The following is a 19,134-nucleotide window of genomic DNA, read 5'->3' as shown; positions in this document are numbered from 1 at the left end:
AAATAGAGGAGGAGAATTCATTGTGTGTTTTTGTGTGTGTGAAAGAGAGATGGATAGAGAGAGAGCACGTAGCAGTTAGTGGTAGGGTCTGAGAAGCAACACAATATCTTACCAAAATGTTATCGACTCTGTCATGTTTTTTCATCTTGAGGCTGGCTCCAAAGGTCTTTCCACACTTTTTGGATAAATCAACTTCAACCTTCTTCAGCCCGAATGCTATCAGGATCTCATCAGTAATGAAATCCTTCAAGAAAGAAAAAAGAAGGAAAGAGAGAAAGGCTTAGATAGAAATGAATATGCATGGCAAATCTGTTAAAATGGGAGAAGGAGAGAGATCAACACTGATAGACAAAATCTAAGAGAGCAGTAAAGAAAGAGGAATGTATCTACTGCTGCCATCTTACCTGAACCTCTTGCAGGTTTTTGAAGTTGCAGATGTTGCACTTATACATGCGCTGCTTGGGCACAGACTTCTCCCATGGCTTTGTGGGTACATTTCCCTCTGGGTAGATGTCCTTCAGGATCTCCCAGGTGAGGTCAAACACAGCCTTCAGAGAAAACAGAAAAATGAATTACAATGTCACTGTCACAACTACAAAGAGAAACCTCCTCGCAAACCCTTTAACATAATCTTTAATATACTACAGTTGCATTTTACACTGTCCTTGGGCTACTTTTGAGTCATGACTTGTCATCATACCATACGGTAGCTGAGCTTGCTGCTGGTCTCCAGGTCCTCGCCCTCTGCGTAGATGCCCAGGGGGACGTGCGGCTTCATGGAATCAGTGAGGACGCGGGGTCCCTGGCCCAGCTGGCAGCCCCTCCACATCTCCTCGCTTGCCAAGTGGACCAGCCTGGTCACCTCTGCCACGTTGTGTGGCACCACCAGGGGGACTTTGGCTTTGGCTTTGGCTTTGGCTTGGTTTGGTTTGGAGGGCTCATGATGGAAAATGTAATAGTCAAACTCTTCCAGGAGACCGTCAAGCTCGTCCACTTTCCACACAGCCAATGGTCCAGGTTGGATTGTGCCTTCAGCCTCCTTGAGCTGGCAGGACAGGACATGGAAAAGCTGAATGTACATCGAAAGACTGTGTTATTACATAAGCTTGACATCTTAACCAAGAGTTAACGTGGGGTCACTGAGACTTAGAGTGATCAGGAACCAGCTAACGCTGCTCACCTGGGAGGGGCTCTGATGAGGGAAGGGGGGTGAGCGGGTGCTAGAGCTGGAGCTAGTGTCCTCAGATTCACTCTCCTCAGACGACTCAAAGTCATTTTCATAGTCAGTCTCAGCCTGAGGGTGGGAATCAGGCCATAATGCATCACCCCTGGATAATGCATCTTAATTTTACAGTTGTTGTTTTTTGAGCCAAAGACCCTTTACCTCTTCCACCTTCTCTTCCTCCACGCCTTCCACCAGGAGGAGCTCGAAGGAAACCTCATAGTCTTCGTCATCATTCTAGGGGTGTTTGGAGGGGGACGGAATGTATTCATTGATGCTCTACAAGTCAAGATATACAGAATGACTATCTTGCTTTCTTTCGCTTACATCTGTTTCGCTCTCTTTCCTCTCCTCTTTGCTTTCCCCAGCAGGCCATTCAGCAGCCACCTCAGGGTTGCCATCGGCCTGTGGGATGACACAGCAGGAGGCTATTACTGAGAGCCTGTGACTTTAAGTTGTATAGTCAATATAGCAGTCAACTATCGTTGACGTACCTTGTCATCGCTAACCAGCCTGTTCTCTGCCATTTGGCTGTTGAGAGTCGGGGCGTCCTTGAACAGGCACGGCGCTTCGCTCAGAGGGCCAAGCTCTCCCTCTGTTTCCACCACCTCCAGTTCCTTCTCCTCCACAAAGCCCTCCTCCTCCTCCTCCTCCTCCTCCTCCTCAAATATCTCCTCTGGGATTTCACTGTCCTCACTGACATCCTTCATCTCCTCTTCCAGGTCAGTCTCTCTCTCCGTCTCCACAACGCAGTCCACCCCCACCCTGATCTCCTTGGCCACCTCCACTTCCTCCTTCTTGGGAGTCTCTGTGTTCTCCAGAAGTCCGTAGTAGAACAGAACCGCTTGAGTAAGGTAATCCTACATGAAATACACAAACAGTAAATACTCAGTAAACATATTCTTCTTTAAAAATATGCCTTCCTTGGTTTGTGTCTCTCGTCATACCTGTATGTCTGACTGACTCTGTCTCTCTCTGACACATACACACACGGCACACACAGACCCAGACAAACACTCACACAGACTCACCTGGAGCTCTTTGAGGCTATCACAAGTAGTGTCACCTGCCAGCTTCTCTCTCAACACTTCCCATGTGCAGTCAAACACAGCCTGTAGAACACACACCACATCAACAAACAAAATACAGTCATTCAGAGCAGCGTTAAAGACAAACCAAGTTTCTCCAGCAGTTCTGCTCTAAGGTTCAGTCGGCAACACAACTCACCACCCGGTAGGAGTGATGCAAGCTGGGCCCCTGATGGTGGGTGTCGTTGCTCAAGTAGTAGGCAGGGAGGGAGGGCTTGTCCTCCTCACTCAGCAGACATGGCCTCTGGTTCAGATCACAGGTCTTCCAGAACTCTTGAGTAGCCATCTGCACCAGCCGGCTTACCGCGGAGACCTCCTCTGCTTTGGAGGCGCCCAGAGCATCAAGGCACGGTTTTTCAAGAAAAACTGAGTCGTATGGGAGGTCTTCAAGGTAACCACAGAAGTCATTAGAGAGGTTGTCAGGGAAGTTGTGCATGTCCTCAAAGGTCTCTCTAAGGCCATGTGTCTCAGCCTTCTCTCCCTTCATATTGGCGTCCTCCACAATCCCTCTGTTGTCCTCAACAATCTCCTCCTTGATTTCCTCCTCAACCTCTTCATCCTTACTCTCCTCTACCTCACACTGGGCACCCTTCCCTTCATCAATCTTGGCATTGTCTTCAGAGGCACTCAGAGCATCGAGTCCTGGGGTTACAAGACCAAGTGCAGGGTTGAAAACAGGGGCAGGGACTGGAGCAGGTGCAGGAGGATGAGAGGTGGCCTGGTCATTGGCCTGGTCATTTGCTTTCTTCTCCCAGATTTTGTTGAGGGCTTCAACTGTGTCGTCTAATAGGTACTTGTAAAGGTCGTCTGCCAGTTTCCTCTTAAGTTTGTTCTCATCCTCTTGCCAATTCTGCATTTGCTGCTGCTCCATAGGTAACTCTTGGAGCTGAAATAGAGGAGGAGAACTCATTGTGTGTCTTTGTGTGTGTGAAAGAGACATGGATAGAGAGAGAGCACGTAGCAGTTAGTGGTAGGGTCTGAGAGGCAACACAATATCTTACCAAAATGTTATCGACTCTGTCATGTTTTTTCATCTTGAGGCTGGCTCCGAAGGTCTTTGCAAACTTTTTGGATGAATCAACTTCAACCTTCTTCAGCCCGAATGCTATCAGGACCTTCTCAGTAATGAAATCCTTCAAGAAAGAAAAAAGAAGGAAAGAGAGAAAGGCTTAAATAGAAATTAATATGCATGGCAAATCTGTTAAAGTGGGAGAAGGAGAGAGATCAACACTGATAGACAGAAACTAAGAGAGCCGTAAAGAAAGAGTAATGTATCTACTGCTGCCGTCTTACCTGAACCTCTTGCAGGTTGTTGAAGTTGCAGATGTTGCACTTATACATGCGCTGCTTGGGCACAGGCTTCTCCCATGGCTTTGTCGGTACATTTCCCTCTGGGTAGATGTCCTTCAGGATCTCCCAGGTGAGGTCAAACACAGCCTTCAGAGAAAACAGAAAAATGACTTACAATGTCACTGTCACAACTACAAAGAGAAACCTCCTCGCAAACTCTTTAACATAACCTTTAATATACTACAGTTGTATTTTACACTGTCCTTGGGCTACTTTTGAGTCATGACTTGTCATCATACCATACGGTAGCTGCGCTTGCTGCTGGTCTCCAGGTCTTCGCCCACTGCGTAGATACCCAGGGGGACGTGCGGCTTCATGGAATCAGTGAGGACGCGGGGTCCCTGGCCCAGCTGGCAGCCCCTCCACATCTCCTCGCTGGCCAAGTGGACCAGCCTGGTCACCTCTGCCACATTGTGTGGCACCACCAGGGGGACTTTGGCTTTGGCTTTGGCTTTGGCTTTGGCTTTGGCTTGGTTTGATTTGGAGGGCTCATGATGGAAAATGTCATTGTCAAACTCTTCCAGGAGACTGTCAAGCTCGTCCGCTTTCCACACAGCCAATGGTCCCGGTTGGATTGTGCCTTCGGCCTCCTTGACCTGGCAGGAGAGGACATGGAAAAGCTGAATGTACATCGAAGGACTGTGTTATTACATAAGCTTGACATCTTAATCAAGAGTTAACGTGGGGTCGCTGAGACTTAGAGTGATCAGGAACCAGCTAACGCTGCTCACCTGGGAGGGGCTCTGATGAGGTAAGGGGGGTGAGCGGGTGCTAGAGCTGGAGCTAGTGTCCTCAGATTCACTCTCCTCAGACGACTCAAAGTCATTTTCATAGTCAGTCTCAACCTGAGGGGGGGAATCAGGCCATAATGCATCACCCCTGGATAATGCATCTTAATTTTACAGTTGTTGTTTTTTTAGCCAAAGACCCTTTACCTCTTCCACCTTCTCTTCCTCCACGCCTTCCACCAGGGGGAGCTCGAAGGAAACCTCATATTCTTCGTCATCATTCTAGGGGTGTTTGGAGGGGGACGGAATGTATTCATTGATGCTCTACAAGTCAAGATATACAGAATGACTATCTTGCTTTCTTTCGCTTACATCTGTTTCGCTCTCTTTCCTCTCCTCTTTGCTTTCCCCAGCAGGCCATTCAGCAGCCACCTCAGGGTCGCCATCAGCCTGTGGGATGACACAGCAGGAGGCTATTACTGAGAGCGTGTGACTTTAAGTTGTATAGTCAATATAGCAGTCAACTTTCGTTGACGTACCTTGTCATCGCTAACCAGCCTCTTCTCTGCCGTTTGGCTGGTGAGAGTCAGGGCGTCCTTGAAGAGGCACGGCGCTTCGCTCAGAGGGATAAGCTCTCCCTCTGTTTCCACCACCTCCAGTTCCTTCTCCTCCACAAAGCCCTCCTTCTCCTCCTCCTCCTCCTCCTCAAATATCTCCTCTGGGATTTCACTGTCAGAGTCGTCAGGGAAGTCTTCAAGGATGTCACCACAGAAGTCATCAGAGAGTTTGTCAGGAAAGTTGTGCGTGTCCTCAAAGGTCTCTCTAAGGCCATGTGTCTCAGCCTTCTCTCTAGCAGAGACAGGCGTGGCCCTCTCCTCAACTGTCACATGTGGCACCTCCCTCTTATCATCCACAATGCACTCTGATTGAGATGTCACTGTCAGCAGCAGCCTATAATATAAATTACATAAAAGACATAAAATCAATATCACATGAGCACTGTGGGTGATATTAGCTAATGGTGGTTGCACCCACCCCCCACCCCACGCACACACATACACAAGAAAGACTTACTTTTCCACCTGTTGTATTTTGCCCAGGATCATGACACTGCTGGTTTCAGTGTCCGGCATCGACAGAGGACAGGTCTGGTTGCCCTTGTCATCTATGGAACTGATAGCCATGGCTTCACGGTCAGAGGCGAGAACAGGCGCAGGGTTGGAAACAGGGGCAGGAGCAGAGGAAGGAGCAGGGACTGGCAATGGAGGAGGAGCAGGAGTAAGGGCAGCCTTCCCCTCCTGAATCTCCTCCCCAACCATCTCCTCTGGCACCTCACTTGCCACCTCCTCCGTCATGTCATCCAAAATCCCAACGAGGTCCACCTTCAAGCAGTGCACGGACTCCTTCATGGCATCTAGCTCGCATTCAAACGCCAGCAGCCTCTCAGCAAGGCGGCGCTGTCTCAGGAGCGCCTGCGCACGTTTGGCCAGCTGCCTATAAGTTATTATATCAGTCATTAACCCTGTAGCTTACATAATATTAATTTGCCTATAGTATGAGATGACATGAATAGATATCTTATAGAGAGGTCGCAGTAACTGCGTACACTCGCTGTCTCAGAGTAATACTGGTACTTGCTTTTCTGCTTGTTGCCTTTGCCCCGGTGTCATCACACTACAGGTCTTAGTGATGGGAATCAGAAGAGCCACGGTCTGGGTTGCCTTCTCTGTCATGGACCTGGTACCCATGGCTCCACTGGCAGGGACAGGGATAGGGACAGGAGCAGGGGCAGACGTGGCTCCTTCCTCCGAATCCAGCCAGACACGGGAGGACGCCATCACAGGATGGCTGTTGGAAGTTATCCTGTTTTTGGTTGACAGGATAAAATTGGAAAGCATGCATATTGGGAGATATGACTGTCAATATGTTCACATATTGATATTGTCAATTACCAGCCAGGGTTGGCAGAGGCTGTAGCTCTCCGTTCCCGGCCTAAGCAGGCTTTTGTGAACTGCAGGGCGCGGTCTATTGCCATTGTAACTGTGGTATCCATCATGCTTAGGGGGATCTGAGGGTACCTCAACTTGCTCTGAGAAAACACAATACTGGTATTAACACATACACAGAAGCATGCACACACACACACACACACACACACACACACACACACACACACACACAGCAACAGCATATCATCCAAAGCAGCATGGAGACATCACCATATCGTCATAGCAAACACCAGATTTCAGTCAGGGAGGTTTCCATGACACCAGGAAGGTTGCCATAGAAACAAACAATGCCAACGTTGGAGCAATTTTGGCCTATGACCAGATTTGATATTACAGTTGCATTTGCTACATGCTCTACATCTTCTTACCCTATTAACATTACTATTAATATGGGGGGTCCTTGCTGGCCTAAGCCCTACTTCAAACTGCTCAGCTCTGTCTCTGCAGTACCTGGGGAATGGTATGCTTGGCTGGGCTTCATGTTCCTATCCACTTCACTCTATGTACTGTATTAGCATTATTTCAAAAACAGGGCACTCTTGTTTTACCTTATAGACAGAAGAGGCATGCCTTTCTTTCTGTTGGGCCAGATGAGTCTTGACCCTTGATGAGAGAGAGAGAGAGAATGCATTTTTTCTTTTTTGTTATTTGATTTCTTCTAGGCTTTGGCAATATTAATGTACTGTGTATGTTTAAGCTTGTTGAATTGAATTAAATTGAATTGAGAGAGATTGTGAGCTTTTGCTTCATAAACTAAAATAGATATTCCAAACCTGGAAATATAAACAACTTACTGTTCTTCCTGCCCCTTGGCATCAATCAAATGTGATGGGTTACGGTGTATCATGTTGAACCAGCAATTTAAAGTACAGGTAGCTATTCTGTTTGAGAGTTGGTGAGTGTGAATACCAAAGTACTGCTCAAATTTCCATAGTAACTCCAAACAAACAAAAAAAGAACAGAATTGTGTCATAATGTCATCAAAGCATAGCACACTCAATAATGGACAAGCCGCTCAAATTCCATCTCAATGTTCTAGAACAGGTGGGCAGTCCCTGGTGTGAGCACTCTATGGTGTCATGTAGTCTCTGTTCAGTTCTGATTAGCTTGATGTGGATCTCTCACACACACACACACACACACACACACACACACACACACACACACACACACACACACACACACACACTTTGAAATTAAACCAGATAACATGTATAATAGTGATATTTTATTTGTTAGAATACAATTCAGTACACTGAAGGACAATTAACACAAAATCCCAAAAGACAGACTGTAATTCGTGTGTTACATATGTAACACCACAATACTTAACTGTTTTTAACATGCAATTGCTTTCATATTTACTTTCAATATTACAGTCTATCTGCACTAAAACTGGCACTGGAACTAGATTGACAGTCTTTGTGATAGGATAAGTCCTCCATCTAGTGGTGAAATGAAAAATAGACTAGACTCATAATTCCATACGTGCTGTTACACCGATCTACACACGTTTCAATCTTTAAATAGCCTGATATTTTTTGTGTTTTTAATTTTCAACTATAAGTCAACGCAGTTTCGAATCAGGTGAGCCTACTGCGCATGGTGTATCAACTGAAAAGAAAGAAAGAAAAGGAATGAAACAATACGATTGTGTCTTATGGAAATGTATCAGATTCAGAAGTGAGACGATGGACATGTCACCTGGTGTGATCATTTAGCATTTTGAAGTCATAGTTTCCGCAGGTAGCCATAGGCTACAGGGATTCAATCCGACAGTAGAGATAGTATACTATAGACTCAGTATAGCATAGAGCTCGGCGAGCAGAAATATGATTGGGATCGTTCCCATGCATAGACCCCATCGCCTATCCGTTTACTTGAATCTCTGATAGACTCCTTGGCTCAGAACCACTTCTTTATTTAGCCCCATCGGTAATATTCACTCAAGGAATCCGCGCAAATTCAACTCAAATCATTACAGCAACTTGGGGAATAGGAAACCAGATAACCACTTGACTATTTCAGATGACAATAATGGAGAAAACGATATCACTTCAAGGTAATTTTTATTTTTTACTCTTTGTGAGTTAATTGATGTTTTCCCCTATAGTGGTCTTTTCCCGCGAGACCATTTTGGCAGCTGTCCGTAGATGTTATCTCTGATAATGGTTTTAATTGGTCCTTGTCGGTAAAGCGCACTGCTTTGGAAAACAAACATCATGTAATTTGTAATAGCCTGCCATTTGGAAGCTATTATTGTTGCACATTCGCCGACCCTGATAGACGCACAAATTTAGCGATTTATCTTCAGCTAGGAGGGCTACGTGGGCGCTCTAATTGTCTTGTGCAAGATTATTCACATTAAAATCTAATTATTAAAAATGAGAAGTAAAAAAAAAAAAAGTTTTATATATCGATACTGGATGATATTTGTTGGATATAAGTTGCTCTGATTCACTAAGGAGGCTGCAATTCTACATACATACCCCTATTGTGTGGGATGAAAGGCATGATCTGCAGCATCTGTTTGGTTGTACTGATTACCATATAACTTGCAGGTTTCTTCCATGACGTATCTTTCTGTCTTTGACCGTATGTAGTCTAGTGAAGTCATGAGGTAACATGATGCAACAGTAGCACTACAGTACTGTATACAACTGGAATAGTCCTGTGGTCTTTTTCAGTTGGTGTCCTTCAAGATAGGTATAGAGGCATCCTCCAGTCCATGTCTGGAGAGCCCTGCTGATGAGTGAGTCACTCTGCCTGTGCCTTAGCTCTCACATCCCTGTAATAATGTTCATTTCGGCCCCTGCTGCTCTATGGAAATAGCCTTGTTTCCTCTCAGACAGGCTTGCATTAAACTACTGTTTTCCAGTCTTGTCTACTTAGCCCCATACAACAGAACAGACTACCTGAGAGGGAGAATCATGTGGTCCTCTGGGTCAAGGAATCGAAATCATTCATAATCTATAATTTGCTCTGTACTGCCTAGAAAGCCCATAGAATCCCTTGTGATTATTCTCTGGGCCATTCCAACCCATAACCCCCTCCCCGTATCCCCCTAGTCCTTGTTCTGTCTTCGTTATTAGCAGTGTGAATCATCCAGTCCAACCGCGGCACAAAGAGAGACAAGGGAGCATCTAGGGAGGTCAGGCTGCTTTTCTTTTCATCTGTCTGTCTGCACCAGCCAGATACATCCAGCCACTCTGCACACAAATATCAACACAGCCCAACGCCTCCAGACTGATCCCTCATTTGGAATCCTTTTCATTTGCAGAGCCTCACTGTATTGGCAGCGGTACAGACCCAGGTGAAAGATCAGTGTGTGTGAGCTCCTGAATAGGACCGAAGGTTAGAGGAGGAGATGGTGTGAAAAGGTGGACAGGCCGGGAGAATAGAGAAGCATATATGTTTAAAGTTATCTGCTAGGGGACAAAGAAATTATTTATTTATTTGCAGCTCATCTCTAACCTGCTCTCTCTCACTCGCTCTCTCTCACTCTCTTTCTCACTCTCGCTTGCACTCTCTCGCTCACTCTCTCCCTCTCTTTCTCTCTCTCTCTCTTTCTCTGTCGCTCTCTCTACCCTCCACATCTCTCCATCTCTCTGTTGCTTCAGTAGTATGGTGACACCAGCAGCCGTCCTACCCAGACATGCTCGCCAGTTCAGACCAGTCCTTCTCTGTCACGCCCTCTGACCGCTGCCCCTCGGCCAGCCCGAGGCCCAGAGGGCCCACCGCCGTCATGGGGAGCAGCGGCCGCTCCTCCCTGTCCCTCCCTGAGCCCGAGGCCTGGCGGACCCCCAGCCCGGTGGCTCGACAGTGCCTGGCCTCGGGCTCCCGCTCCTGCTCCCTGCAGGTGCCCCGCGCTGTCCCAGAGTGCTTGGGGCTGCCCCCCAGGGCGGCCAGCTTCGACGTCTCCTACGGGGGGGCGGGGGAGAGCTCCCCGGGCTCCGGGTCGGCGAGCCCCAACGTCGTGCAGCGGCGGCGTGGGGGCATCGTTGACCAGCGGGACGTCATCAGAGCCCACCAGGCCCACAAGATCCAGAGCACGCCACAGGCACGCAGGAAAGAGTGGGAGTGAGTACAAAGAGTGTGTGTGGTTTTTTAGGGGGGAGTGGATTCTTTTACATCTGTGCCATGTGTAAAGAGGCAGAAAGAGATGGCGGAGGGGTGGGGGGGGTGCTCGAGGAGAATAAAGAAATGACCCATCATATGGTTCATCAACTTGTGTTTGGCTGGATATAATATTGCAGCAGTGGCTACTGCAGCACAGTCCAACGCGCTCTTTTTCTCCATCTCAAAGACCTTGGCGGACCATGTGACAGTGAAGTGTTCAATTTAACCTGTGGTAACATCAGGTGCTGTATAATACTACATGATTATGTAACAGTGAGATCGAGCATGCATGGCTTGTGGAGCTCTGGAGCTCTGGAGCCTGCTTGCCTTCTTCCCATCACTTGTAGGGGTGGGATGTCTGCCCACCTCCCTTGTTCTCTGTAAAGCGCATTGTGTTGCCTCTGGGTATGAAATGCGCTATATAAATAAAGCTTTGATTGATTGATTGACTTGAATGTGGAGTGGCACTTCATCACTGCCGGACCCCTCCTCTCTCATCTCTCCCCATCACTGCAGACCCTCCTCGTCTCGTCACCTCCGCCCCCTCACCCTCAACCGCCCCCGTGTGCAGTACACAGGCATTCAGGGACGTACGCACACAAACAGACACACACAAGCAAACACACACACCCGTACACACATGCTTTCAGTACGCACACACACTTACAGCACACACACATACAACCTCTCTCTCTCATAAGATTTTCATTACATTACCATTATTTAGCAGATGCTTTTATACAAAGCGACGTACAATAATTTAATTTAACGTAGGTAGTCAGTGTTCTACTACTCACCAGAACTCAAGTGCATCTCCTTTCTAGATAGATGATAGATAGATAGATAGATAGATAGATAGATAGATAGATAGATAGATAGATAGATAGATAGATAGATAGATAGTTAGATAGATAGATAGATAGATAGATAGATAGATAGATACTTTATAATATATTATATTTATATTGTAGATACCTGTATATACTTTAATAATCCCTGTGTGGAAAATGTAGGGTTTCAGCAGTGGAAAAGTACAGCAGAATAAAGTATATACATATAGATTATACATAATACTGTATGTATCTTACTGTATGTAAAATATATACATACAGTATGCATAAATATACATACATACATACATACAGTCTGTATACAGTAGATACTTAAATATACATACATACTGTACAGTACATGCACACAGCCACAAAACTCAGGAACACACAGGAACACTCAGGCCCTGTTATAGAGTCAGATGGCCGCTGGCACAAAGTAGCGCCTGAACTATTCTGTATTGCACCTGGGTGGGATGAGTCTGTGGCTGAAGGTGCTCCCCATCTGCCACAGCTCGTCATGGAGGAGATGAGAGGGGTTGTCCAGCATGGACGTCAGTTTGTCGCTCATCCTCCTCTACCACAGCCTCCAGGCTGTCCAGTTGTTGCCCCACAACAGAGCTGGCCTTCCTCAACAGCTTGTTCAGTCTTTCTCTGGGGCGGCTGTAGCTCAGTTGGTAGAGCGGGTCGTTCAGTGATCGAAGGGTCAGTGGTTCGAATCCCAGCTCCGACTGTCCACATGTCGAAGTGTCCTTGAGCAAGACACCTAATCCCAAATTGCTCCCAATGAGCAGGTTAGCACCTTGCATAGCAGCTACTGTGAATGGGTGAATGAGAGGCCATTGTAAAGTGCTTTGAGTGCCGCTAAGGTGGAAAAGCGCTATATAAGTGCAGTCCATTTACCATTTCTCCCCAGACCTAGTGTTGCCTCCCCAGCAGGCCACAGCAAAGATCAGTGCTACAACAGACTGGTAGAACATCCACAGCAGCCTGCTACACACATGAAAGGACCTGAGCCTCCTCAGGATGAACAGTCAACTCTGTCCTTTCCTATAGAAGGCGTCAGTGTTGTCCATCCAGTCCAGTTTGTTGTTCAGGTGCACTCCCGGGATCTTGTATGAGTCCACCATCTCAATTTCCTCCTCCTAGATGGTAATAGAGGTTGGGGGTCTCTTGTTCCTTCTGAAGTCCAAGACCAGCTCCTTGGTTTTACTGATGTTGAGTTGGAGCTGGTTCTCCTCCAACCATCTGACGAATCTCCTGACATATCCCTGTACTCCTCCTCATCGTGTGCCTTGATGCAGCCCACAATGCAGGAGACATCCGAAAACTTCTGGAGGTTGAATTGTAGATTCGTAGCTTTCTAAGCTCTCCCCTTAACTGGCTTTTTGTGATGAATGGACTGGGGGGGTAGGGTGGGTGGAGGGGAGCTGGGGCGTTGGGCTTCCCTTTGAACTCACAGGGGTGGGTCTGTGTGTGTGTGTGTGTGTGGGGGGGATGATAGCCAGGTCAAACCGATTGAAGAAGTGGTTTAGCTCATTAGCCCTTTCTTTTCCTCCCCCCACAGCTGGGCCTGAGACACTGCCCCGTGAATTTTTTCATTCTGTCCCATACATCCTTAGAGCTGTTTGGCTCCAATTTACTCTCCAACCTTTCCCTGTAGCTGTTTTTGGTATTTCTCAACTCCCTCTTTTGCTCCTTCTGGACTAACCTGGCCTCCTCCTTATCTTTTGTCATAAAAGTCCTCCCCCTTTCTGTTGAGTAAGGCTTTAATGTCCTTGTTGACGGTTTGTTGTTGGGGAAGCAATTTACCATTTTGATGGGTATGATGCCTTCCTTACAGAACCTGATGTAGTGTGTAGTGCAGCAGCAGAGACCTTCGATGTCCTCCCTATAGTCCTCTGTGAACAGGTCCCAGTCTGTGGTCTGGAAACAGTGCTGTTGATTCTCCCCCGCCTTTCTTGACCACACCTCCATGGTCCTGGTGGTAGCCAGGGACTAGTTGTATGAGGCTGTGGTCTGATCTGCCGAGAAGAGGGAGGGGGGTGGAGCTGTATGCCTCTTTTACATTAGCAAACAGTAGGCCCAAGCTCTTATTCTCTCTGGTACTGCATTTCACATACGGGGGGAAGATTGTCAGTGTTTTGGAGAGGGAGACATGGTTGAAATCCCTACTGATGGTAATGAAAGCGCTGAGGTGTTCAATTTGGGATGCAGGGTGGAATGGATGACATCACAGGCGTGCACAGCCACAGCCAAGAGCGGAATGTAAACAAGGACGACAATGGCATGCAAGAATTCGCAAGGGAGATGGTATGGTCTCAGACCTAGCGCTAGCAGCTCAATGTCAGGAATGTTCTCCTTCACAGTTACAGTATGTGTCCGGCATTGCACCATTTCTGGAATTCCATGTCCTTCGGCAGCCTGGTAGTTGATGTGCCCACGAAGCCTCTGCAGCCAACTTCCACTGGGTAAACCTTAGCTTTCCAGCCATGTTGTTCGCCGTCGGCTGCCAGCCCAGCGTACGTTCGAAGGCCTCGTCCACAGCATCCTCCCAGAGCACTGTCAGCTCTATGATGTAGACTGGGCGAAGTGAGGTGGACCAAAGCCTTGAGGTCTGGTCTGAGGTTTGTTGTGGCGATCTCCACTGGGAAGCAAAGCTTCTGTTCCAGGACCGCCAGTAACTTACATTCCCGTGCTGCTCCCAGCTGACCGGCATCTGGTTTTGAAGTACAAGTGCGCTGCTCCGGCCCTTCATGCACAAACCTTCTTGCAGATGCAAGATAGGATGACAGGAGAGGCAGGGTGTTGATGGTTGTCTGTCTGCTCTCCAGCGTAGCTGCGAGGCACTTCAGTACCTGGTTATGCCGCCAGGTGTAATGGCCTTGTGAAAGGACGTGTCTTGCAGCCAAGAAGGGACACGTAGGGTGTTCGCCGTACCATTGGTTTAGGTTCTTGGGAGATGGCAGGACATCATATGTGGCTCGTACAATGAAGCTGCTTTGAAATGCTTCATGGAGAAGATAAATTCTGGACCTCAAAATGTCCCTTTAAGCTTGATGAGTGAGTCTAGTCTGTGACAAAAGAACATCCTAGAGACCAACACACTTTTGATTGATTTATTGCAAGCTTGCAGGTAGTCTAACCCCCAGAGAGAGAGGATCAAAATACAAGAAATACATTCAGGGACAGTTTCCTTTATAGTATCAAATGAAGAAGTATTTGCTCATGCATTGCCTTATCTTGGATGGATAAGTGTCCCATTCATATAATTCTGGGCATACTACTGTACCAGCTGTGCCCTTCTACTCATTAACTTATCTGCAGTACTACGCTCCCACCTCAAACCTAGCCTCCGGTCTTCCCTAACTTTATTCTATGCTTGGTCCTATCTGTTCTGTACTTTCTGTGACCTTTCAGCTCGCACCTGCAAAAACACACAAACAAACTCTTATCCATTATTTTAACTGCTTCTCGGGCCTTTGGGCATCTATCAATTCTATATAGCAAAATACATTTGTTAGAAATACATTTGTAGACCCCTTCACTCCCCCCTTTGCCACTACCAGTCTCACACCTTGAGATAAATAACAAATAACAATAAAATAACAAAAAGGTCACTGCCACTGACTAAGGGGAAAATAAACTAATGTGGGGGGAATGTTTGTGTGTGTGTGTGTGTGTGTAATGTAAATGGGATGTGAAACCAAATGTTAGATGCGTGCATGTAGAGTGAGTGAACATCTGGTGTTGAGAATATGGTGCGATATCTACTGGGGGAAGACTGGACATGCTGACTGGAGTCATGCAATGAGTGGTGTAAGGAATGTGTAACTGAGTGTGTCTTGCAGACTGTGTTGAGGTGAGGGACAGAAGAACAAGGCATATTGGTATCATCTTTACTCACAGTTGTAATTGGGGACCTTCTTCAACTGTGACACATGGATCCAAATGGTCTTTCCTCTGCACTGTCCCTGTAGTTGGTTTGGTCTGGGCCTGTTTCACCTGTGTATAAACAGATCTGAGATCTTTTGTTAGTCCCAACCCCCCATGATCATGAGTCACTTATACTGTAACCCAAATGCCTCCCCCCACCTTAGGTCTAGACCCGGCAAAGAAGTGAGTCTAATCCTGTGATACCCTCCATTGGGCTGAAGTCCATAGTTTGTGGGGTGTGGTACTCATGGCCATACGATTTGTGGGGATCTCTGTGGATGTTCAGTCCTCCTGAGATCCTGTATCTGATAACACTGTCTCTTATAAGAGTCTTGGCAGCTGTAAAAGTAGTTTTATTTTTACATGTAAAAACACAAAGCAATTCTGGTTATGCTCTACATTTATGGTGGTAATCTATTTGCAAATGTGCAGTTGACCCACAAAACAATGGTGGTTATGCTCTACATTTATGGTGGTAATCTATTTGCAAATGTGCAGTTGACCCACAAAACAATGCTGGTTATGCTCTACATTTATGGTGGTAAAATAATCTGTTTGCAACTGTGCAAATGGCCCTCAGGGGGGTTGTGGTGACAGCAGTGCCGGCCCTGTCCATCTGGAGGCCCTAAGCAGGATATTGGTTTGGGGCCCCTTGGACGCTGCCGGGAAAAAAATATATATATATATATTTGGATGTTTTTTTGCCAGATTTAGAGGAATATCTCATTTTAAATTAACATTAGGATTACACTATTGTGATGTCATTCAGTATTTTCTCCTTTTCTCACCACCTGCTCTCCCTTTAAGTCGTTTTTCACTTCCAACAGACAGTACCAGAGGCACTGAGCACTTTTAAATTGACATTAACTGTTTGTCCACTAGGAGGCTCCAAACCTGCAGTATTCAAACATCTACTTTTGATGTAATAGAAAGATAAAGCATTCTACAAAAGATTGTAGTTTGATGTTTATATTTATTTTTCCACATTATCTATCAAGATAAAGTATGGATGAACTGCAAAACAACATACAGCACACACATCAAGTGCTAGACCATTCAGTAAACAAAATGAACAAGAAAACAATTAGCTAGCAGCAAGCTAGCTAGCTTAGCTAACGCTAGTAGGAGCAACCACAACTATTAACAAATGTATCTCTAAAAGACACACTTGTGTCGCTAAATCCTAAATGTCCATCATCTGGTAGAAATACAGACCACTGAACATTACCTAGTGCTTGCCTCTTGCCTCTTGATTTTATTGTTTATTTTTTTCAGCGCTGCTCAGATAAATCCGTTTGGACTTGTGCGGTCTCTAACGCCTCGACTGCCATCCCACAGATGTAGTCTGCCCATCCTGCCTCGCTGATGTTAAGATCTCTGAATTGCTGCAGGAGGTCCCATGCGGCAGACACAAAATGGCGTCTCGACTTGAGACGATGGGGAGGCTCCGCTGTTGTATTGAGCCTGTCGTGGAGCAGGTCGTTAGGCTCCGCGGCCCGGCAGGCAAGACGTGCTGTGGTTCCTGTGCGGTGGAGGCCAGCGGGCTGGATGCCTGCAAGGATGGAAAGGTTGTCCACAGGAGTGGGACACAGGAATCCTGTCGGTCTAATTCCATCTGCCCGGAACTTATACTCCATGCCGCGCCTGCCTTGAAGTCCTGGTTAAGAGCGTTCCTCTCTTCCTGCTTGCGCCAACTCAAGATCCTCAAAATCTGGAGAAGAGCCCTAGTTGTCGTGATCCCTAAGCTGAACAAACCTGAAGTGGACCCCAAGAGTTACCGCCCCATCTCTCTGTTATGTATCCCCTTCAAGATCCTCGAGCATCTCATCTACGCCCGCGTCGAATCAATCATCGACCCGCTGCTCTCACAGGAGCAGGTCGGGTTCCAACACGGGAGATCGACCGTAGATCAAGTCACTTTGATGACTCAAGACAGGCTGCTCTTCATCCATGACACCATCTCTGGTTGCAGGTTCCTCTGCAACACAGGGGCTCAGAGGAGTGTTATCCTCGCTTCAGAGGTGGACATCATGAGTGGAATCTTAAGGCACTATAGATAGGGTCAAGGGATTTTAGGATAGTGGTTGAGGCATGCATGTACAAGGTGTCACCATAGTAGGTTTAATTTTGTTTCTTAAATAAGTGATATGGTGGCAGAAGGATAGATTATAGTCTAGCCAGATGTCTAAGTACTTATATCCCTGCACACTTTCTATTTCTGTGTTCTGTAGAGTGGTGAGATGTGCCAGTGATGGATCAGGGCTCTTGATGGAGAAGATCATGAATTTAGTTTTACTGGCATTTAGAACCAGTTGCAGATTTGCTAACGAGTGTTGAATGGAATTGAAAGCTGATTGACGTAGCAGGAGGGCTTTGCTGATAGTGGGTACTGTTCTATATAGAGTACTGTATCATCGGCATAGAAATTAGCAGTAGGCTACAGTTGGAAAGATTAGAAGCAATATTGTAGATGTAAATGGTAAAAAGTATGGGACCAAGAATAGATCCTTGAGGGACTCCTTTCTTTAGGGTCAGAAATGGAGATTTAAACTCATCTACTAGTACAGATTGCATTCTATTTGAAAGGTAATCCTGAAACCAGTTGCATGCTTTTTCGGCCAGTGTATAAGGTGGCGTGATCAACTGTATCAAAGGCTTTAGAGAGGCCAATGAACACATTTCTCTTTATTATCAATGGCTGAGACAATGTTGTTTATTACTAATGTGGTGGCTGATGAGGTGCTATGTCCTGCTCTGAAGCCGGACTGATGAGGATTCAAGACAGAGTTTCTAGTTAGGAAGGTGCGGAATTGGTTATTGACTAGCTGTTCTAGGATCTTAGCTAAGCAGGGATCATTTGGAGACAGAGCAATAGTGATTAACATCCGACAAATCTCCTCCTTTTAGAAGTGGGAGGACATGCACACATTTCCAGAGATGGAGAACAATGCCTTCTGAAAGGTGATAGATCATAAATACAATAGTTGTTTAAGAGGAAGGATCCTGGTAGCACTTCTTGAAGAGATGAGTTTTGAGCCTGTGCGAAATATTGGCAGCAACTCTGCTGTGTTGACGTCATTGGGCAGTTCATTCCACTACTGCGGGGCCAGGACAGAAATGAGCCATGATCGGGTTGATTGACTTTTGGGGCCAAAGAGTGACGGGGCAACCAATCGCCCTGAGGTAGCAGAACATAGTGGGAGGGAGTTGGGCTTGACCATGGCCTGGAAGTAGGAGGGAGGGTTTCTTTCATCGCCCTGTAGGCTAGAGTTTTGAACTGGATGTGAGCTGCTACAGGGAGCCAGTGTAGAGAATGGAGAAGGGAAGTTGTGTGGGAGGGAGAACTTGGGACTGCAGCTTTCTGGACAAGCTCCAAAGGTTCAATTGTTGACTCTGGGGCCCCAGCACAGAGGAAGTTCCAGTAGTCCAGGCGGGAGATGACAAGAGCCTGGATGAGCACCTGTGCTGCTTCATCAGTGATGAAAGGTGGAATCCTCCTGATGTTGTAGAGCAGGAATCTGCAGCAAGGGTCACACCCAGATTCCTCGCAGTCCAAGTTGGTGGACTCTTCCCCTCGTTCACCCTTAGTCACATCCCTACCCCTCACCCCCCATCCTTTCATGGTAAGCAATTAGGGGAGCAAACATGTTTTGCACCATTCATCAGTCAACATGCAAACTGTTAGTCTCACACTGCTGTTATTGTGATGTAGATTGTCCAGCAGTAGGGCCAAAATGAGGTGGACTTGCAGTGAACATAACTGTCCATTAGAGGACGCCACAGAATCAGTCTACAAGAAGTCATGCAAGACAGAACATGCAAGCTGCAGTATGAGGTCTTTCTTGGTGGACA

General features: G+C 46.7%; 1 protein-coding gene across 1 annotated transcript in view; it reads left to right on the top strand.

The window, feature by feature from the left end:
* Positions 1-10,163: 10,163 nt before the first annotated feature.
* Positions 10,164-19,134, top strand: part of LOC311325512 (voltage-dependent R-type calcium channel subunit alpha-1E-like) — a gene marked incomplete at its 3' end in the record, with an annotated part of 55,784 nt that continues 46,813 nt past the window's right edge. Inside the window, exon 1 of the mRNA XM_084458226.1 lies at positions 10,164-10,477. The remainder of the gene's footprint in view (positions 10,478-19,134) is intronic.

The sequence above is a fragment of the Borostomias antarcticus genome (genome assembly GCF_949987555.1).
Source record: "Borostomias antarcticus genome assembly, chromosome: 24".
Classification (NCBI taxonomy): domain Eukaryota; kingdom Metazoa; phylum Chordata; class Actinopteri; order Stomiiformes; family Stomiidae; genus Borostomias; species Borostomias antarcticus.
The sequence above is the reverse complement of the archived record's forward strand: the minus strand, read 5'-3'. Positions and strand labels throughout refer to the sequence as shown.